Below are 14,168 nucleotides of genomic sequence, written 5' to 3'. Positions count from 1 at the left end.
ACGTGAATGGGGAGTGACAGTCTTCAAATTTGTGAGAAGATCGCACCCTGGTGGAATAAAGGCACGAACAGCTTACAGCACCTAGAATTACCAGGAAGTATTTAGAGTAAAATGGTGTGCAAAAGCTGCCTTTATGAATGAGAGAAAAAAAAATATATATATATAAAATAGTAAAATGGAAGGGGAGTGATAGATTTAAATTAATCGTGAAGTGGAGCGCCCCCTGTATAAAGTAAAAGTGAGAAAAGCTTACAGCACCTGGTACTCCCAGGAGGTCTCCCATCCAAGTACTGACCAGACCCTACCCTGCTTGGCTTCCGAGATCGGATGAGATCGGGCGTGTTCAGGGTGGTATGGCCGTAAGCGAGAGACATCACCAAAAACAGCCCTTTTGCATTATACGCGTCTATACATGCCAGTTAGTCCCATTGGATCCTACTCCTGGTTTTTTTTTTTTTTTTTTATCTGACTCACACTGCAGCACCACCATCCAATCGGCAGCGCCGGACCCACACCAAACATTCACCAAACTACTCAGCCGGCAGCCTACCACAATTATTCCATTCTTTCCGCATCCACAACCTTCCTTCTTTTTAACTCCTTTTCACTACCGCACAGGTTAATCGCCGCACGTCCCCCGCCGGCAAACATTACTCCTTTGCCTACTGCATGCAGGCTTCTCTTAACGACCCTCTGTTATCAACTCCGCAAACAGCCACAAAATCTCCGCCGCACGAAGCCCACTGGTAGCTGCTGAATCACATGCTTCCCCAAAACGTCGCGCTGTCAGAACACTGGGAGCTACACACACCAACAAGTCCATACTGCAGGCTGCAGCCAGAACAATTTTCTACATTCAAACATCGATGGCCTCTTCTCTCTAAAAATTCTCCAGACCGCTTCTACCACCAGCAAAGAAGTTTCCATCCCTAATTCCTCTGTGATTCCCACTAACCTAAACATTAAGCTGGCATTGAAGGGTGTGAATTACCCCGGCCAATCTGTTCTTTTAAATACAGCTTTTAGCAAGTTTTGAAAGGAGAAGAGCAGAACTTGCTATGCCAATAATATCGAGTCTTCTGTGGCGAAGTGGTTTTTGCATAGAAAACAAAGCGGTCAGTTGAAGAGGAATAATATCAGTACTTTGTTTAAAACTGTGTGTAAAAAGCTGTCTCTTTATCATTAACAATAAGTTGTAAAACGTGAATGGGGAGTGACAGTCTTCAAGTTTGTGAGAAGATCGCGCCCTGGTGGAATAAAGGCACGAAGAGCTTACAGCACCTAGAATTACCAGGCAGTATTTAGAGTAAAACGGTGTGTAAAAGCTGCCTTTATGAAAGAGAGAAAATAAAAATATATATATAAAATAGTAAAATGGAAGGGGAGTGATAGATTTAAATTAATCGTGAAGTGGAGCGCCCCCTGTATAAAGTAAAAGTGAGAAAAGCTTACAGCACCTGGCATTCCCATGTGGTCTCCCATCCAAGTACTAACCAGACCCTACCCTGCTTAGCTTCCAAGATCAGACTAGATCAGGCGTGTTCAGGGTGGTATGGCCATAAGCGAGAGACGCTACCAAAAACAGCCCTTTTGCATTACACGCGTCTATACATGCCAGTTAGTCCCATTGGATCCTACTCCTGGTTTTTTTTTTTTTTTTATCTGACTCACACTGCAGCACCACCATCCAATCGGCAGCGCCGGACCCACACCAAACATTCACCAAACTACTCAGCCGGCAGCCTACCACAATTATTCCATTCTTTCCGCATCCGCACACTTCCTTCTTTTTAACTCCTTTTCACTACCGCACAGGTTAATCGCCGCACGTCCCCCGCCGGCAAACATTACTCCTTTGCCTACTGCATGCAGGCTTCTCTTAACGACCCTCTGTTATCAACTCCGCTAACAGCCACAAAATCTCCGCCGCACGAAGCCCACTGGTAGCTGCTGAATCACATGCTTCCCCAAAACGTCGCGCTGTCAGAACACTGGGAGCTACACACACCAACAAGTCCATACTGCAGGCTGCAGCCAGAACAATTTTCTACATTCAAACATCGACGGCCTCTTCTCTCTAAAAATTCACCAGACCGCTTCTACCACCAGCAAAGAAGTTTCCATCCCTAATTCCTCTGTGATTCCCACTAAACTAAACATTAAGCTGGCATTGAAGGGTGTGAATTACCCCGGCCAATCTGTTCTTTTAAATACAGCTTTTAGCAAGTTTTGAAAGGGGAAGAGCAGAACTTGCTATGCCAATAATATCGAGTCTTCTGTGGCGAAGTGGTTTTTGCATAGAAAACAAAGCGGTCAGTTGAAGAGGAATAATATCAGTACTTTGTTTAAAACTGTGTGTAAAAAGCTGTCTCTTTATCATTAACAATAAGTTGTAAAACGTGAATGGGGAGTGACAGTCTTCAAGTTTGTGAGAAGATCGCACCCTGGTGGAATAAAGGCACGAACAGCTTACAGCACCTAGAATTACCAGGCAGTATTTAGAGTAAAACGGTGTGTAAAAGCTGCCTTTATGAAAGAGAGAAAATAAAAATATATATATAAAATAGTAAAATGGAAGGGGAGTGATAGATTTAAATTAATCGTGAAGTGGAGCGCCCCCTTTATAAAGTAAAAGTGAGAAAAGCTTACAGCACCTGGTATTCCCAGGTGGTCTCCCAACCAAGTACTAACCAGACCCTACCCTGCTTAGCTTCTGAGATCAGACGAGATCGGGCGTGTTCAGGGTGGTATGGCCATAAGCGAGAGACCCTACCAAAAACAGCCCTTTTGCATTACACGCCTCTATACATGCCAGTTGGTCCCATTGGATCCTACTCCTGGTTTTTTTTTTTTTTTTTTATCTGACTCACACTGCAGCACCACCATCCAATCGGCAGCGCCGGACCCACACCAAACATTCACCAAACTACTCAGCCGGCAGCCTACCACAATTATTCCATTCTTTCCGCATCCACAACCTTCCTTCTTTTTAACTCCTTTTCACTACCGCACAGGTTAATCGCCGCACGTCCCCCGCCGGCAAACATTACTCCTTTGCCTACTGCATGCAGGCTTCTCTTAACGACCCTCTGTTATCAACTCCGCAAACAGCCACAAAATCTCCGCCGCACGAAGCCCACTGGTAGCTGCTGAATCACATGCTTCCCCAAAACGTCGCGCTGTCAGAACACTGGGAGCTACACACACCAACAAGTCCATACTGCAGGCTGCAGCCAGAACAATTTTCTACATTCAAACATCGATGGCCTCTTCTCTCTAAAAATTCTCCAGACCGCTTCTACCACCAGCAAAGAAGTTTCCATCCCTAATTCCTCTGTGATTCCCACTAACCTAAACATTAAGCTGGCATTGAAGGGTGTGAATTACCCCGGCCAATCTGTTCTTTTAAATACAGCTTTTAGCAAGTTTTGAAAGGAGAAGAGCAGAACTTGCTATGCCAATAATATCGAGTCTTCTGTGGCGAAGTGGTTTTTGCATAGAAAACAAAGCGGTCAGTTGAAGAGGAATAATATCAGTACTTTGTTTAAAACTGTGTGTAAAAAGCTGTCTCTTTATCATTAACAATAAGTTGTAAAACGTGAATGGGGAGTGACAGTCTTCAAGTTTGTGAGAAGATCGCGCCCTGGTGGAATAAAGGCACGAAGAGCTTACAGCACCTAGAATTACCAGGCAGTATTTAGAGTAAAACGGTGTGTAAAAGCTGCCTTTATGAAAGAGAGAAAATAAAAATATATATATAAAATAGTAAAATGGAAGGGGAGTGATAGATTTAAATTAATCGTGAAGTGGAGCGCCCCCTGTATAAAGTAAAAGTGAGAAAAGCTTACAGCACCTGGCATTCCCATGTGGTCTCCCATCCAAGTACTAACCAGACCCTACCCTGCTTAGCTTCCAAGATCAGACTAGATCAGGCGTGTTCAGGGTGGTATGGCCATAAGCGAGAGACGCTACCAAAAACAGCCCTTTTGCATTACACGCGTCTATACATGCCAGTTAGTCCCATTGGATCCTACTCCTGGTTTTTTTTTTTTTTTTATCTGACTCACACTGCAGCACCACCATCCAATCGGCAGCGCCGGACCCACACCAAACATTCACCAAACTACTCAGCCGGCAGCCTACCACAATTATTCCATTCTTTCCGCATCCGCACACTTCCTTCTTTTTAACTCCTTTTCACTACCGCACAGGTTAATCGCCGCACGTCCCCCGCCGGCAAACATTACTCCTTTGCCTACTGCATGCAGGCTTCTCTTAACGACCCTCTGTTATCAACTCCGCTAACAGCCACAAAATCTCCGCCGCACGAAGCCCACTGGTAGCTGCTGAATCACATGCTTCCCCAAAACGTCGCGCTGTCAGAACACTGGGAGCTACACACACCAACAAGTCCATACTGCAGGCTGCAGCCAGAACAATTTTCTACATTCAAACATCGACGGCCTCTTCTCTCTAAAAATTCACCAGACCGCTTCTACCACCAGCAAAGAAGTTTCCATCCCTAATTCCTCTGTGATTCCCACTAAACTAAACATTAAGCTGGCATTGAAGGGTGTGAATTACCCCGGCCAATCTGTTCTTTTAAATACAGCTTTTAGCAAGTTTTGAAAGGGGAAGAGCAGAACTTGCTATGCCAATAATATCGAGTCTTCTGTGGCGAAGTGGTTTTTGCATAGAAAACAAAGCGGTCAGTTGAAGAGGAATAATATCAGTACTTTGTTTAAAACTGTGTGTAAAAAGCTGTCTCTTTATCATTAACAATAAGTTGTAAAACGTGAATGGGGAGTGACAGTCTTCAAGTTTGTGAGAAGATCGCACCCTGGTGGAATAAAGGCACGAACAGCTTACAGCACCTAGAATTACCAGGCAGTATTTAGAGTAAAACGGTGTGTAAAAGCTGCCTTTATGAAAGAGAGAAAATAAAAATATATATATAAAATAGTAAAATGGAAGGGGAGTGATAGATTTAAATTAATCGTGAAGTGGAGCGCCCCCTTTATAAAGTAAAAGTGAGAAAAGCTTACAGCACCTGGTATTCCCAGGTGGTCTCCCAACCAAGTACTAACCAGACCCTACCCTGCTTAGCTTCTGAGATCAGACGAGATCGGGCGTGTTCAGGGTGGTATGGCCATAAGCGAGAGACCCTACCAAAAACAGCCCTTTTGCATTACACGCCTCTATACATGCCAGTTGGTCCCATTGGATCCTACTCCTGGTTTTTTTTTTTTTTTTATCTGACTCACACTGCAGCCCCACCATCCAATCGGCAACGCCGGACCCACACCAAACATTCACCAAACTACTCAGCCGGCAGCCTACCACAATTATTCCATTCTTTCCGCATCCGCACACTTCCTTCTCTTTAACTCCTTTTCACTACCGCACAGGTTAATCGCTGCACGTCCCCCGCCAGCAAACATTACTCCTTTGCCTACTGCATGCAGGCTTCTCTTAACGACCCTCTGTTGTCAACTCCGCTAACAGCCACAAAATCTCCGCCGCACGAAGCCCACTGGTAGCTGCTGAATCACATGCTTCCCCAAAACGTTGCGCTGTCAGAACACTGGGAGCTACACACACCAACAAGTCCATACTGCAGGCTGCAGCCAGAACAATTTTCTACATTCAAACATCGACGGCCTCTTCTCTCTAAAAATTCACCAGACCGCTTCTACCACCAGCAAAGAAGTTTCCATCCCTAATTCCTCTGTGATTCCCACTAACCTAAACATTAAGCTGGCATTGAAGGGTGTGAATTACCCCGGCCAATCTGTTCTTTTAAATACAGCTTTTAGCAAGTTTTGAAAGGAGAAGAGCAGAACTTGCTATGCCAATAATATCGAGTCTTCTGTGGCGAAGTGGTTTTTGCATAGAAAACAAAGCGGTCAGTTGAAGAGGAATAATATCAGTACTTTGTTTAAAACTGTGTGTAAAAAGCTGTCTCTTTATCATTAACAATAAGTTGTAAAACGTGAATGGGGAGTGACAGTCTTCAAGTTTGTGAGAAGATCGCGCCCTGGTGGAATAAAGGCACGAAGAGCTTACAGCACCTAGAATTACCAGGCAGTATTTAGAGTAAAACGGTGTGTAAAAGCTGCCTTTATGAAAGAGAGAAAATAAAAAAATATATATAAAATAGTAAAATGGAAGGGGAGTGATAGATTTAAATTAATCGTGAAGTGGAGCGCCCCCTGTATAAAGTAAAAGTGAGAAAAGCTTACAGCACCTGGTATTCCCAGGTGGTCTCACATCCAAGTACTAACCAGACCCTACCCTGCTTGGTTACCGAGATCAGACGAGATCGGGCGTGTTGAGGGTGGTATGGCCATAAGCGAGAGATGCTACCAAAAACAGCCCTTTTGCATTACACACCTCTATACATGCCAGTTGGTCCCATTGGATCCTACTAATGTTCTTTTTTTTTTTTTTATCTGACTCACACTGCAGCACCACCATCCAATCGGCAGCGCCGGACCCACACCAAACATTCACCAAACTACTCAGCCGGCAGCCTACCACAATTATTCCATTCTTTCCGCATCCGCACACTTCCTTCTTTTTAACTCCTTTTCACTACCGCACAGGTTAATCGCCGCACGTCCCCCGCCGGCAAACATTACTCCTTTGCCTACTGCATGCAGGCTTCTCTTAACGACCCTCTGTTATCAACTCCGCTAACAGCCACAAAATCTCCGCCGCACGAAGCCCACTGGTAGCTGCTGAATCACATGCTTCCCCAAAACGTCGCGCTGTCAGAACACTGGGAGCTACACACACCAACAAGTCCATACTGCAGGCTGCAGCCAGAACAATTTTCTACATTCAAACATCGATGGCCTCTTCTCTCTAAAAATTCTCCAGACCGCTTCTACCACCAGCAAAGAAGTTTCCATCCCTAATTCCTCTGTGATTCCCACTAACCTAAACATTAAGCTGGCATTGAAGGGTGTGAATTACCCCGGCCAATCTGTTCTTTTAAATACAGCTTTTAGCAAGTTTTGAAAGGAGAAGAGCAGAACTTGCTATGCCAATAATATCGAGTCTTCTGTGGCGAAGTGGTTTTTGCATAGAAAACAAAGCGGTCAGTTGAAGAGGAATAATATCAGTACTTTGTTTAAAACTGTGTGTAAAAAGCTGTCTCTTTATCATTAACAATAAGTTGTAAAACGTGAATGGGGAGTGACAGTCTTCAAGTTTGTGAGAAGATCGCGCCCTGGTGGAATAAAGGCACGAAGAGCTTACAGCACCTAGAATTACCAGGCAGTATTTAGAGTAAAACGGTGTGTAAAAGCTGCCTTTATGAAAGAGAGAAAATAGAAATATATATATAAAATAGTAAAATGGAAGGGGAGTGATAGATTTAAATTAATCGTGAAGTGGAGCGCCCCCTGTATAAAGTAAAAGTGAGAAAAGCTTACAGCACCTGGTATTCCCAGGTGGTCTCACATCCAAGTACTAACCAGACCCTACCCTGCTTGGCTTCCGAGATCAGACGAGATCAGGCGTGTTCAGGGTGGCATGGCCGTAAGCGAGAGATGCTACCAAAAACAGCCCTTTTGCATTACACGCCTCTATACATGCCAGTTGGTCCCATTGGATCCTAATAATGTTCTTTTTTTTTTTTATCTGACGCACACTGCAGCCCCACCATCCAATCGGCAGCGCCGGACCCACACCAAACATTCACCAAACTACTCAGCCGGCAGCCTACCACAATTATTCCATTCTTTCCGCATCCGCACACTTCCTTCTTTTTAACTCCTTTTCACTACCGCACAGGTTAATCGCCGCACGTCCCCCGCCGGCAAACATTACTCCTTTGCCTACCGCATGCAGGCTTCTCTAAACGACCCTCTGCTATCAACTCCGCTAACAGCCACAAAATCTCCGCCGCAGGAAGCCCACTGGTAGCTGCTGAATCACATGCTTCCCCAAAACGTCGCGCTGTCAGAACACTGGGAGCTACACACACCAACAAGTCCATACTGCAGGCTGCAGCCAGAACAATTTTCTACATTCAAACATCGACGGCCTCTTCTCTCTAAAAATTCACCAGACCGCTTCTACCACCAGCAAAGAAGTTTCCATCCCTAATTCCTCTGTGATTCCCACTAACCTAAACATTAAGCTGGCATTGAAGGGTGTGAATTACCCCGGCCAATCTGTTCTTTTAAATACAGCTTTTAGCAAGTTTTGAAAGGAGAAGAGCAGAACTTGCTATGCCAATAATATCGAGTCTTCTGTGGCGAAGTGGTTTTTGCATAGAAAACAAAGCGGTCAGTTGAAGAGGAATAATATCAGTACTTTGTTTAAAACTGTGTGTAAAAAGCTGTCTCTTTATCATTAACAATAAGTTGTAAAACGTGAATGGGGAGTGACAGTCTTCAAGTTTGTGAGAAGATCGCACCCTGGTGGAATAAAGGCACGAACAGCTTACAGCACCTAGAATTACCAGGAAGTATTTAGAGTAAAACGGTGTGCAAAAGCTGCCTTTATGAATGAGAGAAAAAAAAAATATATATATAAAATAGTAAAATGGAAGGGGAGTGATAGATTTAAATTAATCGTGAAGTGGAGCGCCCCCTGTATAAAGTAAAAGTGAGAAAAGCTTACAGCACCTGGTACTCCCAGGAGGTCTCCCATCCAAGTACTGACCAGACCCTACCCTGCTTGGCTTCCGAGATCGGATGAGATCGGGCGTGTTCAGGGTGGTAAGGCCGTAAGCGAGAGACATCACCAAAAACAGCCCTTTTGCATTATACGCGTCTATACATGCCAGTTAGTCCCATTGGATCCTACTCCTGGTTTTTTTTTTTTTTTTATCTGACTCACACTGCAGCACCACCATCCAATCGGCAGCGCCGGACCCACACCAAACATTCACCAAACTACTCATCCGGCAGCCTACCACAATTATTCCATTCTTTCCGCATCCGCACACTTCCTTCTTTTTAACTCCTTTTCACTACCGCACAGGTTAATCGCCGCACGTCACCCGCCGGCAAACATTACTCCTTTGCCTACTGCATGCAGGCTTCTCTTAACGACCCTCTGTTATCAACTCCGCTAACAGCCACAAAATCTCCGCCGCACGAAGCCCACTGGTAGCTGCTGAATCACATGCTTCCCCAAAACGTCGCGCTGTCAGAACACTGGGAGCTACACACACCAACAAGTCCATACTGCAGGCTGCAGCCAGAACAATTTTCTACATTCAAACATCGACGGCCTCTTCTCTCTAAAAATTCACCAGACCGCTTCTACCACCAGCAAAGAAGTTTCCATCCCTAATTCCTCTGTGATTCCCACTAACCTAAACATTAAGCTGGCATTGAAGGGTGTGAATTACCCCGGCCAATCTGTTCTTTTAAATACAGCTTTTAGCAAGTTTTGAAAGGAGAAGAGCAGAACTTGCTATGCCAATAATATCGAGTCTTCTGTGGCGAAGTGGTTTTTGCATAGAAAACAAAGCGGTCAGTTGAAGAGGAATAATATCAGTACTTTGTTTAAAACTTTGTGTAAAAAGCTGTCTCTTTATCATTAACAATAAGTTGTAAAACGTGAATGGGGAGTAACAGTTTTCAAGTTTGTGAGAAGATCGCGCCCTGGTGGAATAAAGGCACGAACAGCTTACAGCACCTAGAATTACCAGGAAGTATTTAGAGTAAAACGGTGTGTAAAAGCTGCCTTTATGAATGAGAGAAAAAAAAAAATATATATATATATATATATATATATATATATATATATATAAAATAGTAAAATGGAAGGGGAGTGATAGATTTAAATTAATCGTGAAGTGGAGCGCCCCCTGTATAAAGTAAAAGTGAGAAAAGCTTACAGCACCTGGTATTCCCAGGAGGTCTCCCATCCAAGTACTAACCAGACCCTACCCTGCTTGGCTTCCAAGATCAGACGAGATCGGGCGTGTTCAGGGTGGTATGGCCGTAAGCAAGAGATGCTACCAAAAACAGCCCTTTTGCATTACACGCCTCTATACATGCCAGTTGGTCCCATTGGATCCTACTAATGTTCTTTTTTTTTTTTTATCTGACTCACACTGCAGCCCCACCATCCAATCGGCAGCGCCGGACCCACACCAAACATTCACCAAACTACTCAGCCGGCAGCCTACCACAATTATTCCATTCTTTCCGCATCCGCACACTTCCTTCTTTTTAACTCCTTTTCACTACCGCACAGGTTAATCGCCGCACGTCACCCGCCGGCAAACATTACTCCTTTGCCTACTGCATGCAGGCTTCTCTTAACGACCCTCTGTTATCAACTCCGCTAACAGCCACAAAATCTCCGCCGCACGAAGCCCACTGGTAGCTGCTGAATCACATGCTTCCCCAAAACGTCGCGCTGTCAGAACACTGGGAGCTACACACACCAACAAGTCCATACTGCAGGCTGCAGCCAGAACAATTTTCTACATTCAAACATCGACGGCCTCTTCTCTCTAAAAATTCACCAGACCGCTTCTACCACCAGCAAAGAAGTTTCCATCCCTAATTCCTCTGTGATTCCCACTAACCTAAACATTAAGCTGGCATTGAAGGGTGTGAATTACCCCGGCCAATCTGTTCTTTTAAATACAGCTTTTAGCAAGTTTTGAAAGGAGAAGAGCAGAACTTGCTATGCCAATAATATCGAGTCTTCTGTGGCGAAGTGGTTTTTGCATAGAAAACAAAGCGGTCAGTTGAAGAGGAATAATATCAGTACTTTGTTTAAAACTTTGTGTAAAAAGCTGTCTCTTTATCATTAACAATAAGTTGTAAAACGTGAATGGGGAGTAACAGTTTTCAAGTTTGTGAGAAGATCGCGCCCTGGTGGAATAAAGGCACGAACAGCTTACAGCACCTAGAATTACCAGGAAGTATTTAGAGTAAAACGGTGTGTAAAAGCTGCCTTTATGAATGAGAGAAAAAAAAAAAAATATATATATATATATATATATATATATATATATAAAATAGTAAAATGGAAGGGGAGTGATAGATTTAAATTAATCGTGAAGTGGAGCGCCCCCTGTATAAAGTAAAAGTGAGAAAAGCTTACAGCACCTGGTATTCCCAGGAGGTCTCCCATCCAAGTACTAACCAGACCCTACCCTGCTTGGCTTCCAAGATCAGACGAGATCGGGCGTGTTCAGGGTGGTATGGCCGTAAGCAAGAGATGCTACCAAAAACAGCCCTTTTGCATTACACGCCTCTATACATGCCAGTTGGTCCCATTGGATCCTACTAATGTTCTTTTTTTTTTTTTATCTGACTCACACTGCAGCCCCACCATCCAATCGGCAGCGCCGGACCCACACCAAACATTCACCAAACTACTCAGCCGGCAGCCTACCACAATTATTCCATTCTTTCCGCATCCGCACACTTCCTTCTTTTTAACTCCTTTTCACTACCGCACAGGTTAATCGCCGCACGTCACCCGCCGGCAAACATTACTCCTTTGCCTACTGCATGCAGGCTTCTCTTAACGACCCTCTGTTATCAACTCCGCTAACAGCCACAAAATCTCCGCCGCACGAAGCCCACTGGTAGCTGCTGAATCACATGCTTCCCCAAAACGTCGCGCTGTCAGAACACTGGGAGCTACACACACCAACAAGTCCATACTGCAGGCTGCAGCCAGAACAATTTTCTACATTCAAACATCGACGGCCTCTTCTCTCTAAAAATTCACCAGACCGCTTCTACCACCAGCAAAGAAGTTTCCATCCCTAATTCCTCTGTGATTCCCACTAACCTAAACATTAAGCTGGCATTGAAGGGTGTGAATTACCCCGGCCAATCTGTTCTTTTAAATACAGCTTTTAGCAAGTTTTGAAAGGAGAAGAGCAGAACTTGCTATGCCAATAATATCGAGTCTTCTGTGGCGAAGTGGTTTTTGCATAGAAAACAAAGCGGTCAGTTGAAGAGGAATAATATCAGTACTTTGTTTAAAACTGTGTGTAAAAAGCTGTCTCTTTATCATTAACAATAAGTTGTAAAACGTGAATGGGGAGTGACAGTCTTCAAGTTTGTGAGAAGATCGCGCCCTGGTGGAATAAAGGCACGAAGAGCTTACAGCACCTAGAATTACCAGGCAGTATTTAGAGTAAAACGGTGTGTAAAAGCTGCCTTTATGAAAGAGAGAAAATAAAAATATATATATAAAATAGTAAAATGGAAGGGGAGTGATAGATTTAAATTAATCGTGAAGTGGAGCGCCCCCTGTATAAAGTAAAAGTGAGAAAAGCTTACAGCACCTGGTATTCCCAGGTGGTCTCCCATCCAAGTACTAACCAGACCCTACCCTGCTTAGCTTCTGAGATCAGACAAGATCGGGCGTGTTCAGGGTGGTATGGCCATAAGCGAGAGACGCTACCAAAAACAGCCCTTTTGCATTACACGCCTCTATACATGCCAGTTGGTCCCATTGGATCCTACTCCTGGTTTTTTTTTTTTTTTTTATCTGACTCACACTGCAGCCCCACCATCCAATCGGCAACGCCGGACCCATACCAAACATTCACCAAACTACTCAGCCGGCAGCCTACCACAATTATTCCATTCTTTCCGCATCCGCACACTTCCTTCTTTTTAACTCCTTTTCACTACCGCACAAGTTAATCGCCGCACGTCCCACGCCGGCAAACATTACTCCTTTGCCTACTGCATGCAGGCTTCTCTTAACGACCCTCTGTTATCAACTCCGCTAACAGCCACAAAATCTCCGCCGCACGAAGCCCACTGGTAGCTGCTGAATCACATGCTTCCCCAAAACGTCGTGCTGTCAGAACACTGGGAGCTACACACACCAACAAGTCCATACTGCAGGCTACAGCCAGAACAATTTTCTACATTCAAACATCGACGGCCTCTTCTCTCTAAAAATTCACCAGACCGCTTCTACCACCAGCAAAGAAGTTTCCATCCCTAATTCCTCTGTGATTCCCACTAACCTAAACATTAAGCTGGCATTGAAGGGTGTGAATTACCCCGGCCAATCTGTTCTTTTAAATACAGCTTTTAGCAAGTTTTGAAAGGAGAAGAGCAGAACTTGCTATGCCAATAATATCGAGTCTTCTGTGGCGAAGTGGTTTTTGCATAGAAAACAAAACGGTCAGTTGAAGAGGAATAATATCAGTACTTTGTTTAAAACTGTGCGTAAAAAGCTGTCTCTTTATCATTAACAATAAGTTGTAAAACGTGAATGGGGAGTGACAGTCTTCAAGTTTGTGAGAAGATCGCTCCCTGGTGGAATAAAGGCACGAACAGCTTACAGCACCTAGAATTACCAGGAAGTATTTAGAGTAAAACGGTGTGTAAAAGCTGCCTTTATGAAAGAGAGAAAATAAAAATATATATATAAAATAGTAAAATGGAAGGGGAGTGATAGATTTAAATTAATCGTGAAGTGGAGCGCCCCCTGTATAAAGTAAAAGTGAGAAAAGCTTACAGCACCTGGTATTCCCAGGTGGTCTCCCATCCAAGTACTAACCAGACCCTACCCTGCTTGGCTTCCGAGATCAGACGAGATCGGGCGTGTTCAGGGTGGTATGGCCGTAAGCGAGAGATGCTACCAAAAACAGCCCTTTTGCATTACACGCCTCTATACATGCCAGTTGGTCCCATTGGATACTACGAATGTTCTTTTTTTTTTTTTATCTGACTCACACTGCAGCCCCACTATCCAATCGGCAGCGCCGGACCCACACCAAACATTCACCAAACTACTCAGCCGGCAGCCTACCACAATTATTCCATTCTTTCCGCATCCGCACACTTCCTTCTCTTTAACTTCTTTTCACTACCGCACAGGTTAATCGCCGCACGTCCCCCGCCAGCAAACATTACTCCTTTGCCTACTGCATGCAGGCTTCTCTTAACAACCCTCTGTTATCAACTCCGCTAACAGCCACAAAATCTCCGCCGCACGAAGCCCACTGGTAGCTGCTGAATCACATGCTTCCCCAAAACGTTGTGCTGTCAGAACACTGGGAGCTACACGCACCAACAAGTCCATACTGCAGGCTGCAGCCAGAACAATTTTCTACATTCAAACATCGACGGCCTCTTCTCTCTAAAAATTCACCAGACCGCTTCTACCACCAGCAAAGAAGTTTCCATCCCTAATTCCTCTGTGAT

At 44.4% G+C, this 14,168-nt stretch overlaps 2 protein-coding genes, 11 non-coding genes and 1 pseudogene across 13 annotated transcripts in view; 2 read left to right on the top strand and 12 right to left on the bottom strand.

Annotated features, from left to right (window-relative positions):
- The window catches only part of LOC125715120 (uncharacterized), a 1,180,389-nt gene that overhangs the window by 605,572 nt on the left and 560,649 nt on the right, over positions 1–14,168 (top strand). The gene's annotated exons all lie outside the window — the stretch shown is intronic.
- Positions 1–14,168, top strand: part of LOC125715114 (uncharacterized) — a 935,270-nt gene that overhangs the window by 607,340 nt on the left and 313,762 nt on the right. The gene's annotated exons all lie outside the window — the stretch shown is intronic.
- LOC125733547 (5S ribosomal RNA) lies at positions 247–365 on the bottom strand. The gene has a single exon (XR_007392889.1). It is a non-coding gene; the product is annotated as a 5S ribosomal RNA (ribosomal RNA).
- Positions 1,446–1,564, bottom strand: LOC125730880 (5S ribosomal RNA). The gene has a single exon (XR_007391172.1). It is a non-coding gene; the product is annotated as a 5S ribosomal RNA (ribosomal RNA).
- Positions 2,643–2,761, bottom strand: LOC125735315 (5S ribosomal RNA). Its single transcript, XR_007394613.1, has one exon. It is a non-coding gene; the product is annotated as a 5S ribosomal RNA (ribosomal RNA).
- LOC125730879 (5S ribosomal RNA) lies at positions 3,842–3,960 on the bottom strand. The gene has a single exon (XR_007391171.1). It is a non-coding gene; the product is annotated as a 5S ribosomal RNA (ribosomal RNA).
- LOC125735313 (5S ribosomal RNA) lies at positions 5,039–5,157 on the bottom strand. Its single transcript, XR_007394611.1, has one exon. It is a non-coding gene; the product is annotated as a 5S ribosomal RNA (ribosomal RNA).
- LOC125731675 (5S ribosomal RNA) lies at positions 6,236–6,354 on the bottom strand (annotated as a pseudogene).
- On the bottom strand, positions 7,433–7,551 carry LOC125737298 (5S ribosomal RNA). The gene has a single exon (XR_007396563.1). It is a non-coding gene; the product is annotated as a 5S ribosomal RNA (ribosomal RNA).
- Positions 8,628–8,746, bottom strand: LOC125734873 (5S ribosomal RNA). Its single transcript, XR_007394176.1, has one exon. It is a non-coding gene; the product is annotated as a 5S ribosomal RNA (ribosomal RNA).
- Positions 9,856–9,974, bottom strand: LOC125734279 (5S ribosomal RNA). The gene has a single exon (XR_007393598.1). It is a non-coding gene; the product is annotated as a 5S ribosomal RNA (ribosomal RNA).
- Positions 11,079–11,197, bottom strand: LOC125734278 (5S ribosomal RNA). The gene has a single exon (XR_007393597.1). It is a non-coding gene; the product is annotated as a 5S ribosomal RNA (ribosomal RNA).
- LOC125736281 (5S ribosomal RNA) lies at positions 12,275–12,393 on the bottom strand. The gene has a single exon (XR_007395564.1). It is a non-coding gene; the product is annotated as a 5S ribosomal RNA (ribosomal RNA).
- LOC125733017 (5S ribosomal RNA) lies at positions 13,473–13,591 on the bottom strand. Its single transcript, XR_007392375.1, has one exon. It is a non-coding gene; the product is annotated as a 5S ribosomal RNA (ribosomal RNA).

Source organism: Brienomyrus brachyistius, chromosome 2 (genome assembly GCF_023856365.1).
Source record: "Brienomyrus brachyistius isolate T26 chromosome 2, BBRACH_0.4, whole genome shotgun sequence".
NCBI lineage: Eukaryota > Metazoa > Chordata > Actinopteri > Osteoglossiformes > Mormyridae > Brienomyrus > Brienomyrus brachyistius.
The sequence above is the reverse complement of the archived record's forward strand: the minus strand, read 5'-3'. Positions and strand labels throughout refer to the sequence as shown.